This window comes from Lotus japonicus, chromosome 3 (assembly GCF_012489685.1).
Source record: "Lotus japonicus ecotype B-129 chromosome 3, LjGifu_v1.2".
Classification (NCBI taxonomy): Eukaryota; Viridiplantae; Streptophyta; class Magnoliopsida; order Fabales; family Fabaceae; genus Lotus; species Lotus japonicus.
This window is the reverse complement of record NC_080043.1, coordinates 75,410,063-75,422,176: the sequence shown is the minus strand read 5'-3', so window position 1 is coordinate 75,422,176 and position 12,114 is coordinate 75,410,063.

Sequence of the window (12,114 nt, the reverse complement as noted above, 5' to 3'; positions counted from 1 at the left end):
TTGATTGATTTAATTCCATAATAGATGCAACCATTTGATTACTTAAAATTAAATTTTTTTAAAAAAACTGATTGAATAATCCTTCTCTGATATTCATTTAAAAAATTATTTTTATTCATAAATACGAATTAGGTTTTAAAATTTTAGTCAAACCTTAATTAATTATTAAGATTTTATTCGAATATACTTTTTCTCATATACCAAAAAAACGTGGGTTCCTTCACAAAAATAAGATTATAAAAACTTGACTTTTCATAATTTGTTGTAAAGAAAATTAAAGGTAACATTGTATACAGGTTGATCCCAATTAGAACAAATCTTGCATAATTTATCTTTAAATAAAGAAAAAAACAGAAGATTAATTATGGTTGATTGATTTAAGTTCATAATAGATGGAACCATTTGATTACTTAAACTTGAAATTTTTTAAAAACGGTTTGAATATTCCTTATCTGAAATTCATTAAGAAAATATTTGTTTCCCATAAATACGAATTAGGTTTTAAATTTTGAGTCAAAACATAATTAATTGTATAGATTTTATTCGAATATACATTTCCTCATATACCACAAAAACGTGGATTTCTACCCCAAATTTGGATTGGAAAAACATGACTTTTCCTAATTTGGTGAAAAGCAAATTAAAGGTAGCACTGTAAATCGGTCGACCAAAAGTCTATCAGATCTTTTTTAATTTAACTTTAAATAATTAAAAAAAGAAGATTATTTATGGTTGATTGATTTAATCCCATAATAGATGCAAAAATTTGATTACTTAAATTTATACTCTAATTTTTTAAAAAACTGTTTGAATATTCCTTAGCTGTAATTCATTAAGAAATAAATTTTCCATGAATACGAATTAGGGTTTCGATTTTTTTTTGAAAACATAATTAATTATACAGATCTTGCGTAATTTATATTTAAATAAAGGAAAAATTAGAATATTAATTAGGTTGATTGATAAAAGCTCATAATAGATACAAACATTTGATGACTTAAACTTTCAATTTTTTTAAAAACTGCTTGAATTTTCCTTAGTTGTAATTCATTAAAACATTAATTTTTTTTCCATAAGTACGAATTAGGTTTTAAAATTTGAGTCAAAACCTAATTAATTATGCAGATCTTGCATAATTTATCTTTAAATAAAGAAAAAAAAACGACAGATTAATTATGGTTGATTGATTTAAACCCATAATAGGTGAAACCATTTGATTACTTAAACTTGAAATTTTTACAAAAACTGTTTGAATATTCCTTATCTAATATTTTTTTTCATAAGTACGAATTAGGTTTTAAAATTCGATTCAAAACCTAATTAATTGTTTAGATCTTGCATAATTTAACTTTAAATAAAGAAAAAAAATGGAATATTAATTATGGTTGATTGATTTAAGCTCATAATACATGGTAAACTTGGAATTTTTTTGAAAAATGTTTGAACATTCTTTATCTGATATTCATTAAAAATAATACTTTTTTTTCATAAATACGAAATAGGTTTTAACTTTTAAGTCAAAACCTATTTAATTGTTTAGATTGATTTCAAAAATCTTTTTTTTTCTTCATTTTTAAAAAACCAAATTCTTGTTTGCACTTTTAATTAGCTGACACAGTAAAATTTATAAATATCTTTAAAAGGCTTTATCTTGTCACACTGCACAACAACGACAACAATTGTTGCATCACCAGATGCAAGATGACCAACGACTTCAGCAACATATTTTCCAAAAAAAACACATTCAACCCGAACCCTAGTAGCCCAATTTGGAAATTATAAATTTAATTACACATAAAATTAGGGGAAATTTTTTGAATAAGTAAAGAACATTGAGTGTACCCATCTTGGTCAAGTTCAATAGTTATCATTTTCTGCTTCGCACCATCTTTCTCAAACTCTTGTTCACCACTTGCTCCAGTTAGAATTCCAATGACATCTGCTCAAAAAAACAACGCACATTTAAGGAAAATTAAGAACTATATTTTAAAAACTCAAAGGTTGCAAAATGGCTTAAGTTGATAGCCTTGTTAGGAACCAATCGTACAGAAGTATGTATATCAAAGTTGATCTTGAATGGATGAGAGGTTAGGCGGAAATCATGACCGCTCTCACCAACACCAAAGAATGAAATATGATATACGCGTCCTTCACTCATGCAAAGACTTGAATCGCTAAATAAGAGTCTTCCGAACTGAAGCGTGAATCTTACAACCCTGAAATTAAATAAATTGAGAAGATCAGAGATGGTCTAACAGTAAAAACACGAAATTCAAAGTTGGTGATTAAGAAAAAAATTGGCATACCTTGTCATCCATGAGAACCATGTCCATCGAAAAGGGCAGCTTCGAACCATATAAGTTCGGACTTAGTCATAAACGATTCACTTTTGCAACAATAATTCAGTTCTCCTTAGAGGCATCGATTGTTGCGAGATCGTCGATTTTGCCAGACATCATAACAGAAGTTATTTCAAAGTTATTGGAGGCTGGTTAATCCAAGGAATGATGCAGGTGAAGAATAACATAAGAGACTTTAGATAGATGAATCACAATTTGGGTTAATGACTTTTGCAGGTGGAAAAAGGAAGGAGATTAATGCTGCAAATATAAAATTCAAAATTTGAATTTATAGGTTGTCAAAAATTAATACATTTGAATTTGAATATTGATTTATTTATTTATTTATTTTGAACGAAGCAAATTTGAATATTTATTTCAGAAATGTAACTTTTATAATTGGAGCGAAAAACGGTTTGAACAACATAAAAATATCCGTATAACAAAAGTATTTTTTTTTAAATAAGAATACTAATGAATTAATGCAGTATACGTATAAGAAAAATGAATATTAAAAACCATATAACAAAAGCCAAAATCCGTTTTTAGCTAAAGGATAGTTTTAAAAAAAATATACGAAAAATAATAATATTTTGAATGATTATTCCATAAGTAATCTAAATACAATATAAAAGAGAAACTATAAGAAGGAAAGAATTGACACTTGGCAAGCATTGAGGGACCTTTCAACCATTTTTCCAAGAATTAAATAAATCAAAAAGAAAATGTTATTACTACTTTTGGAAACTTGGAAATTGCACACTTGAAAATTGCAATTTCATTTAAGGGTAAGCATGTAATAGCACATCTAATTTATTTTATTTTTGATTTTTTTTAATCTATAATATATCTAACATTAATTACTATAATTCAAACTTTGTTCCTACAAACTACTTCCACCACCACATCAATAACCAATTAGAATTTTTTTTTGAAATAGGAACTCGATAATGTATTCAATGAAGACAGTGTTATTGTTATCCAAGTTACTAAAGAACATTGCCAAATGCCAAGCACAATTCCAAAGAACACAACTTCCCGTCTTGTGTTATTGTTATCCAAATTATTAAACATGAACCTCCCACATAGATTATGCCAATACAACTCATTAATAGCCAATTAGATTTAACCTCTTTTGGTGCTCTTTAAATCCTCTTTAATACCTTGCAGATTTTTCTTTTTTCTTTTTATGTGATTATCTTTGACAACCTTTCTATCTTCTTTTTTCCAATTGTTTAAAAACTAATGCAAAACTACAACCTCCCATTCTGACCAATTAAAAAAAAAGATATCAAGAGTTTAAATTTTTTGAGAGTCCAATCCACAAGTAGCTTAGGAAAAATACTTCAGAGTCATTAATTCTCAATATTCCCAATACTTATTTAATTTTTTGAATTCAATTTTTGGATACTATCACATATTTCTCCTATAAATAACTCAACAATTTTACATCTCAATTCACACGAATCCCTTTCTCAATTTTCCTCTCCTTCTCAGCACCTACGTTGTTGAGCAGTTCCGGTGGATCCTTCGCCAGATAGGGATTGAGTGAGTAATTTCTCAATCCTTTTTCTTTTTGTTATTCACTACAAAGGATCGTTTTGGGATTATTTCTTCTTCTGTGTTTGACAGATTGAAGGTACCAGAGAAGATAACAAGTTATAAGGGGGAGGAATTTACAATTGTGCTGGATCTGGAACTCCTCTTTACATGTCGTCTAACAAATTTGATTTAGGTTGTGGTATCTAACCGAACTTCTCTTAATATCTAAGCAACTAAACTGGTTCTGCTTTTTTTTATCCTGGGATTTAATTCTTCTTTTTCGTATGCGTTCTCTTAACTATTTGTTTTCATCTCATTTTCGTTGATTAAATCCTATTTTTTGTGGGGATTTGTGGCCGGATTTCTTAAAGGCACAGTCGGAGATGGTGATGGCGGAATGAGGCTTCTCTAGCTTTCCCTTTTGAATTTTTTTTTTACTGTCGTGTACCCTAGACCCTTTTTTTGTGTGTTATGCTTATGATTTCTCTTATATTCGTTTCTAAAGTTCTATCTATTTGCTTTTTTGTGTGTATGTTTTTGCTTGAAATACATGGATCTTGGTTTGATGCATACCTAAGATACCTAAGTTCTATGCTTTATCTATTGGAGGATCCAAGATGGTGGGAACAATTAAGATAATTGGGATTCACAATTGTGAGATGAAGAGAAAACTATGATTTTGCCTCTTCATTTCTCTTCTACAATTTCTTTGCAGGGAACTAGGATTTTGCTTAGCTTGAAGTCCTTGGAAGAATTAAGAGCTATGGTCTATATTTTGAGTTGTGGTTTGCCTTAAATTCATATCAACATGGGTGGAGAATCTGAAGTTGAACCGGATCCGTGGGAACACTGACTTTTTGCTATAAAGAAGTTTTTTTTTCATAAGCTTTGCTATAAAGAAGTTATTTTTTCTCATTGTGAAATCTACATTCACAGTAGTTAGTTGACATCAAGTTAGCTTTATAAAAACCTTCGGGTAGAAAGCTTTGTAAATATATGGAAATTCTTAATCCAAATCTGAATGGTTGTTATAAAGAACCATGATTTATAAGTCATGAAGCATGACGAGACACTGGATCCAAAAAATTAGTTTTGCGGTGGAGTTATGAAGAAGCCAAGGAAAATGTAATTTTTTTAAGGAAGAAGTTCTTATTTGAAGATAATTCAAGCAAAAACTATAGGAAGAAAGTAGCTTTAGAAAATGGTTGGAGTTCAGCGCACGGGAGAATTTATTTGTACTGTTACTATATTGATTAATTTTAATTTGATTATGTTGAAGGGTATCTAAATACAATATAAAAGAAGCCTTAAAAGAAAACCATTGCCAACAACAGCTTATATGTGCGGCATGAGAGGGAGTTCATTTTGTAATCCTCAATGTGTGGAAATATCATTGCCAACAACAGCTTATATAGTGTTGGACAAATGAATAAGATGGAGAGAAGTGGAAGGATTACATGTATCTCAATTCTCAATGAAATAAAAGAAAGTAATGGGAGTCAAAGAAACGTGGCATTGGAGCGGAGCAGGATATGCCTTTAGTGGTTATAGAGCAACCCTTGGAGGGTTTGAGGTTTTTGGTTTTGGCTGATGCCTTGGGAGTCTCCTCTGTGAGGCCTTAGCTGTCTTTTTCTTTATGGAATGTACCAAAAAAAACGTGGCATTGGAGACCTCATTTATTTAAATCAATAATTGATTAAGAGAGAGTAGATCTATTGTAATTGTTCAATTCAAATATCATGAGTTGTTAAACCAGTTTGATTATGATAGCCGTGTTTTACTATGATATTAAATGTATTAGATTAGAGATTTCCTATAATTGGTCAAATTGAACAACATGTCTATTTTCACCAATAATTTTTATTTTGAAATGACCAATAAAAAATTAAACATCAATTATGAAAATGAGAGAGCATGTTTCGAGATTTTAAAAAGCATGTAGAAAAGATGAATTGTTGTTATTACTGATTGGGTATGATGAAGGTGGAATTTTAAATTTTTTTTCAAAAAAATTATGATTGGCCGATAATTTGTTAGTGGGATTGAAATTTGAATTAGTAATTAATGTAAGTCATATTAGTGATTAAAAAATTTGAAATTAAAATAAATTAAGTGTGCTATTACATGCTTACCCTTAACTAAAATTACAATTATCAAGTGAACCATTCCCAAGTTTCCAAAAGTGGTAATAATTCTCACAGGGAATTAGAGAAGGATAAACATATTTAGTATATATTTATTAATAATATAGCAAAAAACTTCTACATGAGGAACAATTTGCATGAAAATACTTTCAAGATTAAATTAATAGAGAATGTTTTAATATAATTTTAGTAATTTTTCATTCCTTTTAAAATAATTTAAGAGTAGGTATACAAAAACATTATAATTTGATTGTGAATATATGGCTCTCACGGGGAATTAGAGTAGAATGAACATATTTAGTCTATATGTATTAATTATATAGTAAAAAACTCCTACATGAAGAACATTTTGCATGAAAATACTATCAAGTTAAAAATAATATAAAATATTTTAATATAATTTTAGTAATTTTTCATTCCTTTTAAAATAATTTAAGGGTAGGTATACAAAAGCATTATAATTTGATTGTGAATATATGGCTCTCACGGGGAATTAGAGTAGAATGAACATATTTAGTCTATATTTATTAATTATATAGTAAAAAGCTCCTACATTAAGAATATTTTGCATGAAAATACTATCAAGTTAAAAATAATATAAAATGTTTTAATATAATTTTAGTAATTTTTCATACGTTTTTTAAATAATTTAAGAGTAGATATACATAAGCAGTATAAAAAATTTACCAAAAAAACATAAGCATTATAATTTGATTGTGATTATAGGGCTCTCACGAGGAATTAGAGAAAAATAAACATATTTACTCTATATTTATTAATTATATAGTAAAAAGCTCCTACATGAGAGACATTTTGCATGAAAATACTTTCAAGTTGAAACTTATAGAAAATATTTGAATATAATTTTAGTAATATTCCCAGACTTTTAATTAATTTTAAAAGTAGATTTAAACCATTTTAATTTGATTGTGAAAATAGAGATTCCACGCGGAAGAACATTTATATTAAAATATTTTCAATTTGAAAATAACAAACAATATACTTTGATATAATTTTAATTTTTTTTCATAAGTTTAAAGTTAAATGTATATAAAAATATGAAATTTTAACGGGAATTGAAATAAATGAACATATATACATTTTATTTATTTATGTTTAAATTACATATTAAATAGCTCATACGAGTAGGAAATTTTTACATGAAAATACTTTGAAGTTGGAATTAATAGAAAATATGGTTTAATTAATTTTGTACTTTTGCCAAACTTTTTAATAAATTTAGGAGTAGATATATATAAACACTATAATTTGATTGTGAATATAGGGCTCCCACGGGAAATTAGAGAAGAATAAACATATTTAGTCTATACTTATTAATTATATAGTAAAAAAACTCCTACTACATGAGGAACATTTTACATGAAAATACTTTAACTTAAAACTAATAGAAATGTTATAATAAAATGTTAATCCTCTTCTCATCCCCCTCCTTCTGCTTCTGACCCCCTCTTGGTATCAGAGCCTGATGGGGAAGTAGGAACATGCTAAATATGTTAGATATAAGTTATTTCTCTGTTCTGTTCTTGTATAATTAAGCACTAGGGTCGGGATCTGGACTGGTAGTACACTTTGAACTAAACTAAAATGAAAGCTCTTTTGAAAACCTTCTAGGATTATTACTATTCAGACTTATGATCATCTCTGCAGCGGAGGCGTTGAAGGCAGTAAGTCCCTGTGTGGCAGTAAGTCTATATTGGCCATACTACAGACATGTTATTAAGTTCTGAATATTTTTAATGTCCTTGTTTAGTTTCCTTTTGTGGTGGCTTAAGTCTGATCCAGATCTATACTGCTCAACTATTAAGAACAACGCAGAACCTAACTTATATTTCTAATTTATTTATCTGTTTCTATAGAACCAGGTGATGGCGATGATACTTACGGGTGAGGAAGATCTACCTTTTTTGATGCTTCGCTCTTTCTCTTCTAAGCTTTCTTTCAGATCTTCCCAACCCTCTTCTTCTTCTATCGATCATCCTCATCAATCCAATCAATTATCCAAATCTGTCTTCAAAGAAGAAATTCATTTTGAAGATATCAATCAAGATCTTGACAACTGGGAAATTCCAAAAATTTCTCATGCTGAGATCTACAAACCAAACGGATCCTTTTTCAAACGATCAGATTTCATTATCAAAACCGTTGAGCAAACCTACAAGCTCAGATCTGATGATGAAGAAATCCATCTGCTTTCCGAGAAAAGCATCAAAGAACATATCAGCAAGAACTTTAACTATCTTCATATAGGTAGTGTTCAAGTTGGTCTTAAACCCCTAACCAGAAAGTCTCTTGACATCGCTGTACTCCTTTGTCTTAGGGATGTTAGACATAATCAATTCCAGGACTCCCTCTTAGGAACGGTTGAAACCAGCCTGAGTAATGGACCAATCTTTTTCAATTGCTTCCCAGATCTAACTGTTAGTCTGGAAGATAAAAACATCCTTGATGTCCTCTTCCTAAATATCAAGCTTCACGGCCTTGATATGAAGGAGGATTCCATTCCCATCTCCTTAATCTACAGGGTTCAATACAAGATAATGAACTCTATCAAATCTTATTTCTTGCGAACCAATTGTGAGAAATCTGGAGAAACAACTCTTTTCCTTACAGATTATGATAAGGCAAACGTTATTGTTCCCAAAACCATCCAATGGAGTGATATCACCCTTCCAGAGAAATGGTCTTTGGAAAAGGCTACTCCAGCCCAACCTGTTGAAACTCCTGAGTTTCGTGAAATTGTCCAACACCAATCTGGCCAAGTAGATCTCATCTTTGATAGAAGATATTCTTTCTCCATCCCTAGATCTATTAGGACATCCTCTGATTTCCAATCTGCCATGTCCAGAAGATCTTTTTCTATGACTAGAAGGAACCAACCCGAGTCTAGCGCTCGACCTTCCCTCTCTCATGACGGATCTACTATCCATTTGGCTGGATATGTCAATACCGCTCCTGTCAAGACTACCTATGACAAGGGTGATGAAGAACATCAATCCACCTTATCTCCCACGTATTCTTCTCTAGAAACCCCTGGAGAAACTTCTGATTTCATTGGAGCAATCACTAATGAATTCGTCATCGACAAAGGAAGTATCAAGGCAGATTTCTACTCTGACCGATGGACTCAGCAAAGAAAATGGTTCTTTGCAAAGTATCAGGGTGAAAAGAGAAAGAAGATCCAAGAAAAATTCTATGGGTTCCTTGAGAAAACCCAGCAAAACATCTTTTTTTTTTGAATGGTTTCAAGATTATGCCAACAAGAATTGGAAATCTTACCCCTTCCAAATTGACATGGTTAAATGGCAGCATAAGGATGGAAAAGAAACCCTTTCTAACCTGCCACCTAAAACTCCTTTCCTTCTTAAAGGAGCCCAATCTACACCTGTCCTAGCTTCTCCCTTCAAGACTAGGAAAGAAGAAGGTGATGTCACTGGAAAAGACATCAAAGACCTCATGGAACAATCCAATTATACCAATAAGTATCTTCAAATTCTTGGAGAATCCCAAGTGCAGGATTGCTCTTCCAGGAAAGGAAAAGAAAAGGTCAAGATTGAACCTTCCCCTTCTAATCTTGATATCCCTAAGGGATGCCAGCTTGAAAAACCTCTTTTCAAACCCTTTCAAATCAGTAGCCGTTCCAGACACTCGGCTCAAACTCTTCGAGCAAAAAAGGAATCTGACAATGAGCTCCTCCAAAAGGTGGTAGAACAACTTCAGCTTCTCAAACAAGTTATTCCTGAGACTCCGGAACCTCCTGAGACTCCGGAACCTACTCCGGAAGCAGTTTCTAATCCCACTATTACTGCTCCTCCTCCTCCTAAAACTCGTACTTCTACTCGTAATACCTCTACTTCTTTAAATAATATTGAAGATGGTAAGGTTGAGTCTGATTCTGATATTCAATCTATGAAGTCTAACGTTCAATCTATCAAAAGTATTCCGGTCAATACTGTCATTCACAACTCTAAGAATCAGTGGAGAAAAGAAACCAAGCTCTACTATCCTAGAGCTACTGCTCTTGATCTTCTTTTAGAAGAATCTTCAAACTTCAAAAGCTTCAGTGCCAACAATGTCTATGAATGGAATATTGATGGTGAAAACGAGTATGGCATCACCAAAATCCTCCAAAATATGACTATGGTAGCCACTGCCTATGTTACCGCCAACAATTGTCCTGAATCTCTTATCGTTGAAGTCTTGGTTGCTGGTTTCTGTGGCCAGCTCAAAGGTTGGTGGGATAATTATCTCACTCAAGACGAGAAGGATCAGATCTTAAATGCTGTCAAGACGGATGAAGAAGGCAATCCTATCATGGAAGATGGCAAATTCATCTCTGATGCTGTCAACTCCTTAATCTTTACCATAGCCCAACATTTTGTTGGAGATCCTTTTCTCATCAAGGACAGATCTGGTGATCTTTTGTCCAATCTTAAGTGCAAATCTTTGGGTGATTTCAGGTGGTATAAGGATACCTTCCTGACCAGGGTTTACACCCGAGAAGACAGCCAACAAGCTTTCTGGAAAGAGAAATTCCTGGCCGGTCTTCCTAAATCTTTTGGCGACAAAGTTCGTGAGAAACTTAGAAGCCAAAATCCGGGGGGAGAAATCCCTTATCATACCCTTAGTTATGGACAGCTCATAGCTATCATTCAAAGAGTTGCTCTCAAAATCTGTCAGGACGACAAAATCCAACAGCAACTCACTAAGGAGAAGTCTCAGAATCGCAGGGATTTGGGTACTTTCTGCGAACAATTTGGTATTCAAGGTTGTCCCAAGAAACCTAAACCCAGAAAGCAAGATCCTCCTCCCAGACAACAATGGAGAAAGAGATCTAGCAGGAATGATCATAGGAAACCCAAGCCTAGATCAAAACCTTCGCAAATTCCAAAGAACCCTCTTGAGACTAGACCCTCTCAAGGAAAAGATGTTACCTGCTACAACTGCGGCAAGCCGGGCCATATTAGCAGGTATTGCATACTCAAAAAGAGAATCTCTGAGCTTCATCTTGAACCTGAGATCGAAGACAAGATCAACAATCTTCTCATTCAAACTTCTGATGAAGAAGAATCTAATCCTTCGGATTATGAGGTCTCTGAAGACCTAAATCAAATTCAGAATGATGATTCTCAATCATCATCTTCCGTCAATACCTTGTCTATCAACACTTTGACCAATGAACAAGATCTACTCTTCAGGGCCATTAATTCTATCCCTGATCCTGAGGAAAAGAAAATCTATTTGGAACGCCTCAGGTCTACTCTTGAAGATAGGCCTCCCAAAAGTCCTATAACCACTAATAAATTCAATCTTAGGGATACTTTCAAGCGTCTTGAGAAATCTACGGTCAAGCCCGTCACTATTCAAGACCTCCAATCTGAAGTCAATTCCCTTAAGACTGAGGTTAAAAGCCTCAAACAAATCCAAAGCAGTCAGCAGCTTATTTTGGAGAAACTGACTAGAAATTATGAGGAAGATGATTCTTCTGTACCTGATTCCAATCCAGCTCCTAACGACAACTGCGAGGACTTTCTGGAAAATATTAACCAGGTCACCATTCAGAAATTCTTCATCCATGTCAAAATCCTCATAGGTGATTTTATTCTCGAAATCCCTGCCCTCTTTGACACAGGGGCAGATTCCAGTTGTATTTCGGAGGGACTCATTCCCACCAGATATTTTGAGAAAACAACTGAGAAGCTCAGCGCTGCCGAAGGATCTAGACTAAAAATCAAGTATAAAATCCCCTCAGCTATCATCAAAAATTGTAGTCTTGAAATCGAAACTCCATTTCTGTTAGTCAGAAATTTGAGTCAAAAAATCATTATAGGGACCCCTTTCATTAAGAAGCTCTTCCCCTATAATACTGACGTAGATGGCATTACTGTCCAGCATCTTGGACAGCCGATTTTATTCAAATTCTCTGAACCCCCCATAGAAAAGACTTTGAATGTCATATCCTACAAGGAGAAGCAGATTAACTTCCTCAAGGAAGAAATCTCTTACAAAACCATTGAGGTTCAATTACAACAACCTTCTGTCAAATCAAGGATTGAGAATATTTTGGAAGA